Raw genomic sequence first — 6,295 nt, 5'->3', positions numbered from 1 at the left:
AAAATTTCCTCAACCAAATTCAACAAAATCAAATCCAAACTTCCTCACAACAAAAAAATTAATCACTCCTTTTGCAACAACAATTGATTTAAACACCAAAATCTTCAACCTTTGAGTCGATTTTCAAGATACAAAGCAACATTCTTTCATCTTAAATCGATTTGGGCATAACTAGAAATTGAATATTTCAATCTTTCTTTGGTGTAATCAACAATGGCAAGAACTAAAGGAGGTAACAAGGCACCCCCAAAGAAGACACTTTCAAAAAGGCAACAAGCACTTCAAGCAAAACAAGTGTCTAAGGCATTGGTAGTTCATGAGGCAAGGTTGGAGGTTCAACAAGGTCTCCCTATGGAAGCTACAACATCAACAACTCCGGTCATTGAGCAATTATCTAAATATCCGGAGGTAATTTTCACTTCCGACTCTCATAGGGAGAAATTCATTCACTTTGCTAAGAAGACCATTTTGCCTACAAAATTTATTTGTGAAGATGCTTTGTCAAAGTTGGGTGTTCTTGAACAAACCAAAACCTTCTTTGAGACTATGGGATTGGGTAAATTGTTTACCATGAAAGAATTGACATACCCCTCCCTCACATTGGAATTTTTGAGTTCCTTGAAAGTTACAAGGGTGGAAACTAGAACCCATATCGAGTTTCGTCTTGCAAATGTGAATAGACGAATCACTTTTGGTGAATTGAGTAAGATTTTAAGCCTAGTGATACCCCGTACTACCAAAAGATCCCCGAAAAGTATGACCCCGCTCCTCTTTGGGAGGCAATTTCCGGAAAGAAATTTGTGCGCTTTCATGATTGTCGTGCTCTATTAGTCAACCATCCGGGCATTAGAGTGTGGCACAAGGTCATTGGGAATACTTTGATAGCAAGAAATGGCACTAATCATCTTACCAAGCTCGATTTTGTTCTTCTTGAGTCGGCCTTGAACATAGGAAGGGAATTTACTAAGCCATATAATGCTCTAAGACTTTTGGTTGAAAGATGGCTTAATGTCGATTGTGGTAAAGAGGGCACCGCTTTTATTGTAAATGGAGGACTAGTACCTATTTGGCCAAGCACTTTGACCCAAACTTCAACAAAGATAACACTTATGTGGCGGTCAAAGGAGGTCATCTCATTGATATGGACACCATGATTCACAAGTTTACATGGGTCAAGCATGCTCCTCTTGACACCAAATATGGGTGGTTAACCAAAGAAGCTGGGTCCTTCACTTTGCCTTCAAAGATTGGCCGATTGAGTGTTCACCGACCCAACTATCTTCTTCCACTCTCCGAGGAGACCGAGTACATTATGCAACAACAAAGAGGCGAGATTGAAGAGCCCTCCTCCTCCATTGTCACACCACCCTACCCATTTGAGTATCACGAGTTCAAACCCAAGAATGTCGAGGTAGGAAATGATTACTTGACTCTACTCATGAGGGAAATGCATAAGCAAGCTTACACGGATAAAGTACATGCTTACAAGGCCCAATATCCGCCCCTTCTACATCTAGCTAGGCAAGGACTTCTTGATCCATCGTGTCCTTTGCCTAGTTGGGCGGATAGGGAAGTATTCTTTCCTAGCACCTCTAGTGGTGGAAGACCGGGTGGAGAGGAGATTGTTGATGAGGGTGTTGATGAAGAAGGTGAAGAACAAGAGGTTCAAGAAGCGGGTCAACAAGAAGAAGATGCTCAAGAAGAGGAAAAAGAAGAAAGTGAGGAAGAGCAAGGAAGTGAAAGTGGGAGTGGAGATGATTCCACTTCTATGGAGGAAGATAATGATAATGATAATGATGATATGATGGAGGATTAGCAAACCGTGGAGGCTCCTACATTCTTTCACCCCTCTTATGGTTTGTCTACTTCTTTTGTTTTCTTTATTGTATTTTGATCATTTGTTGAGGAGTCCTAGCAACATGGAGGACTAACACCTTGGCTTCATTAAGGTGTTCTTTTTATTGTTCCCAATTTGAAAAATCCAAAATGACAATTTGTAGTTTCATGCATTGCATTCCGTGTGCATGAACTACCCCGAAATTCAAGACGTTAGAAATAATGTCTATTTTGGTTTGGGGAAGTCCATGCATACGCATCGGGAGGTAATCTAAATTACACTCTCCGCCATAACAAAAACCCATGTATCATGTAGTGTAGCTTAGTATAGTTTGCATTTAGTTTAGAAATCATGCATCATGCTTGCATAATTTCCTATCGTATTGGCCATTGAGGACAATGCCCATACTAGTGTGGGGATGGGAAATTCTAACTTGACTTTTATTTAAAAATCCAAAAAAATTGAAAAATTGAAAATCCAAAAACACGTTCATTTCCTTTTTAGTGTAGAATTGTATATATTGTGTTTGTTCATCCTTGTTCACATTGATCGACTACGCCACATCCGAGACATGAGGATATTGAAGACCGCATGGTATGATATTTCCAATCTCCTTTTTCCTCTTTATGTTCATGACTATGTGGGTTTATTTTGATTGATGCGGTATAAACAATGTGAATTTAGGGCTTGTATTTAGTTTATTTGGCATACTAGTTGGTAAGAATCATATGCATTAGGATGTATAAATGTTAGTTGCATCATGGCACGTAGTTTGCATGTTAGAAAAATTTTGTGAAACCGTCTATTTGGGAAGCTTGACAAGTGTATATAGGCCCTACTAGATGCTTTTTCTTCTTAAGACTTTGCTTGTTAGAATACTTGTAAAGCACTCTAGGATGTGTCATGCTAGTATCCTTTGACCCATGGATTAAGGCCTAGTCAAGAGTACCTTGTGGTATGATAACTCCTTGGCTACCGTTTATTCCAAGGTGACCCTTGAAACCATGCAACCATCATTCATCCATGTTCTACCATACATTTTGTCATCAAAGGGAATGGGCACAAGAAATTGTTCATATTTGAGTTCAAGAAATGAAAAGAAAAGAAAAACAAAAAGTTTGCAAAATGCATCAAAAGAAAAGAGGAGCAAAAATAAGAACTCCTATGCTTCAAATAAAAGACACCCTCACTACATATGGGGTGGCTTTGAAAATGTTCAAAAGAAAATGCAAAAAGTTGAAAGTTGTCAAGTATTGAAATGCCAAAAATCAAAAGAAATGGCAAAAGAAATTGTTCTCAAATGTTATATGCCACAAGAAATTGGGGGGAAAAACAACAACAAAGGCAAACTCCCAAAATGAAACTCAAATACTATCGATCCCTTTATCCATCATATCCATTTTTGTGCATGGTAGAGAGGGGACGACCCTTCTTCTTGTCTAGGCAAGAGGGGGAATTCCGCGATCCTCCAGTGTTTCTAACACCATAGAGAGTCTATTCTTGACAAAAGTATTTAACGATTGAGGACAAAGGTACCCTAGCTTGACACAACTTGGAGGTGATTTATTGGTATCATTCTAGGCTTAGTAGTTTGAAGAAATTGCATCTATGAAGGAGTGTGTACCCTTGAATTGCTTCCCTTGTAGATAATTTCCGCCACTTAGATGAGGAAAGTGGCTATTCTTTTGTAGATGCATCCATTACTTGATTTTGTGTGCTTTAATGTTTGGATGTGTGTAGATACCTCATTTCTGCACCTCCCGCAAACCACCCGGTGATGATTGGGCCGCATGTTTGGTACGCGGAACGATTTATGACAGTTCGTAAGTTTATCGTCAAGTGATAGCTCAAATACTTGTGTCTACCTCTTAAATGTCATCTACGTGCCGATACGGTCGTTTTGGCAATAATTAGAGTACATTTGGAGTCCGGGTCAAAAAACTGTCTTCATTTTCTAAAACCGAGTCAGAATGTTCTGGAATGTTCCGGATATTTCTATTCCATATTTTACAATCTTTTAATCTTTGGCAAATAATTTCCCGTAATATTCACACAAAATATTAAGGAAAACAAGATTAATCCGTTATTCCATAACCAAAACACGGAAATCTTTCTTCCGCAGGAGGAAACCACTTGGCAAAGGACACAGCAGGTGCTGCTCCTCTTCCAAGAGACGCAGTGCCCGTTGCGCCTCTTCCCAAGTCCTTTTCTGCGTATTTTTCGTATCTTTTCATATCTTTTCGAGATTCACTTCCAAAGTTTCTCCGAAAACCCTACTTCCTCCGTGTGATTAGTATAAATAGAGCCTTCGGTCCTCATATTTCTCACGCGAGTGTCCGTCCTTCTCTTCTCCCTTTGCATTCTAGACCACGTTCTTACTTTTTGGCGTCTACGTGCTTGAACTTTCGACCAGGTAAGCTCGGATCCTTCTGAGTACCAGCCTCGTTTTGCATGACCTACCAATTTGACCAACTCCACAATAATCAACTTTAATCAATCTGTTTAATTTCCTCTTACGAGGGCACTTTCGTCTACATTCGAGTCGAGCATCACTAAACGTATACTTAGTTCATCTCGTTTCGTCAAACATGTAAGTCTGAGGGTGTAAATCCCTATTTTATTTATTGTTCTTTATTTTTGTATCGATATTGTAAGATTTATGTCGAAAGTATTTCTAAAACCGATTTCTAAAACCATGTTTAAATCCTTTTTTACGAATTACCAGAAGACAGACGTTGAGAGAGGACGCAGCAACTGCTGCGCCTCTTCGAAGGGACGCAACACCTGCTGCGCCTCTTCGTGAGGCTGCTGCAGTACCTGCTTCCTTTCTTCTTCCTTCGTCTTTTGTTAATTTGTTCTTTTTTCTGTGTTTTCTGTGTTTTCGTTTGTTCTTTGTTTCTTTGATATAATAACTTTAGCATGATAATTCTAACATATCATTAATCATCTTTAGTAATTAATTCGTCATTAATATCCCGAATTAAATCCCAAGTAATTCATATTTGCGGGTTTTCGTCATTAAAATCAAATTCGGTTCTTAGAGGTTCGATTCATCAATATTGAGTCTCTGGAATTCGTCATTGATATATTTTTCACCTTTTTATCGTCAGCATCATTAATCCATCATTAATAATCTGTTTAGTCTAATTAATTTGTTTAGTTTATTAATTTATTAATTAATCTTATTAATCTTGCAATTAATTCGTTCTAACTATTTTTCATCCATGTTTATCGCTTTTATGGCCATTGATCATATGTAAATAACTTGCTAATCACTTTCATCCGAGTCGATTGTTTATAATTAACCATTAAATTCACCAACGAGTATTAACAACTCGCAATTCCGGCTTCACAGCCAGAACTGAGCCAAGGAACAGACGCAACAACTGCTGCGCCTCTTCTAAAGGACGCAGCTCTGCTGCGCCTGTTCCTGGTTGATTTCTGTCCCTGAACTCCCGTTTTGCCTTGACCTAGTTATTAACTACGTATTAGTTTACTATTAATTGTATTATCACCCTAATTCCTGTTCGTCAATTCATTTGTTTATTCTTTTCTCAAACCATCCGTTTTAAATGTATTTTCGATATAAATCATTTAATCCCATTGTAATTATTGTAATTTTCTATATTGTATTTTTATCGTGTTTCTTTTATTGTATTGCTTGTTTGCTATCACATGTAATTGAGCTTAAATCTCTATCTCGACATTATTGCATGTTAAATTACATGATAACTGACTTAGTTAATTCTCACATGCTAGGATTAATTTATTGGATGTTGCATTGCATGCATATAATCGACAATATATCGAGTATAGACAATTTCCTTAATCATTAGTAGAGGCCGCTATCGAGGCGGGCGGGATTAGGTGTTCGATCAAAAGAGCTTCCTAATACGTACCCTCACCCCTTACTCCAGATCTCTGTGAACATCCGTGTTCATTCGCATCCACGAGAGTCATTCTAGACATAGAATGCTAAGGGTAACGAGTTCTTGGTGTTCATGTCACTACTTTGTGTCTTGATATGGCATGAGGTATTCGAACAGTTTCCAATTTTCCACAATAAATTGGTGGCGACTCCACAAATGCAAACGCTTGTTCTTTTCCCAAGCGCCCCCGTGGGCTCGCGTCCACAGTTTGGCGACTCTGCTGGGGATAATACACTTACGTGTAGCCAAAAGGGTGAAACTTGAACAAGGTTAGGGAATAGTTTGTACAAGACAATTGTCGGTTTTCATAACTCGGTCTTCCTAAATCATTTATTCGGCCTTCCTAGGCCCAACCTAACCCATTTGACCAATCGTCCCGTCTAAACGGTCCTAATTCTTATTTGGGCCTAAGGATGGATAACGATTGACGTCATCCATACCATGATGCTTACTCTTGTTTGTATCAAGGACTTTCACTACTTGAGGAAATGGACTAGGAATCGGCCTTACTCTTGTTTGGTACGAGCCT

The sequence above is a fragment of the Silene latifolia genome, chromosome 4 (assembly GCF_048544455.1).
Source record: "Silene latifolia isolate original U9 population chromosome 4, ASM4854445v1, whole genome shotgun sequence".
Taxonomy (NCBI): domain Eukaryota; kingdom Viridiplantae; phylum Streptophyta; class Magnoliopsida; order Caryophyllales; family Caryophyllaceae; genus Silene; species Silene latifolia.
The sequence above is the reverse complement of the archived record's forward strand: the minus strand, read 5'-3'. Positions refer to the sequence as shown.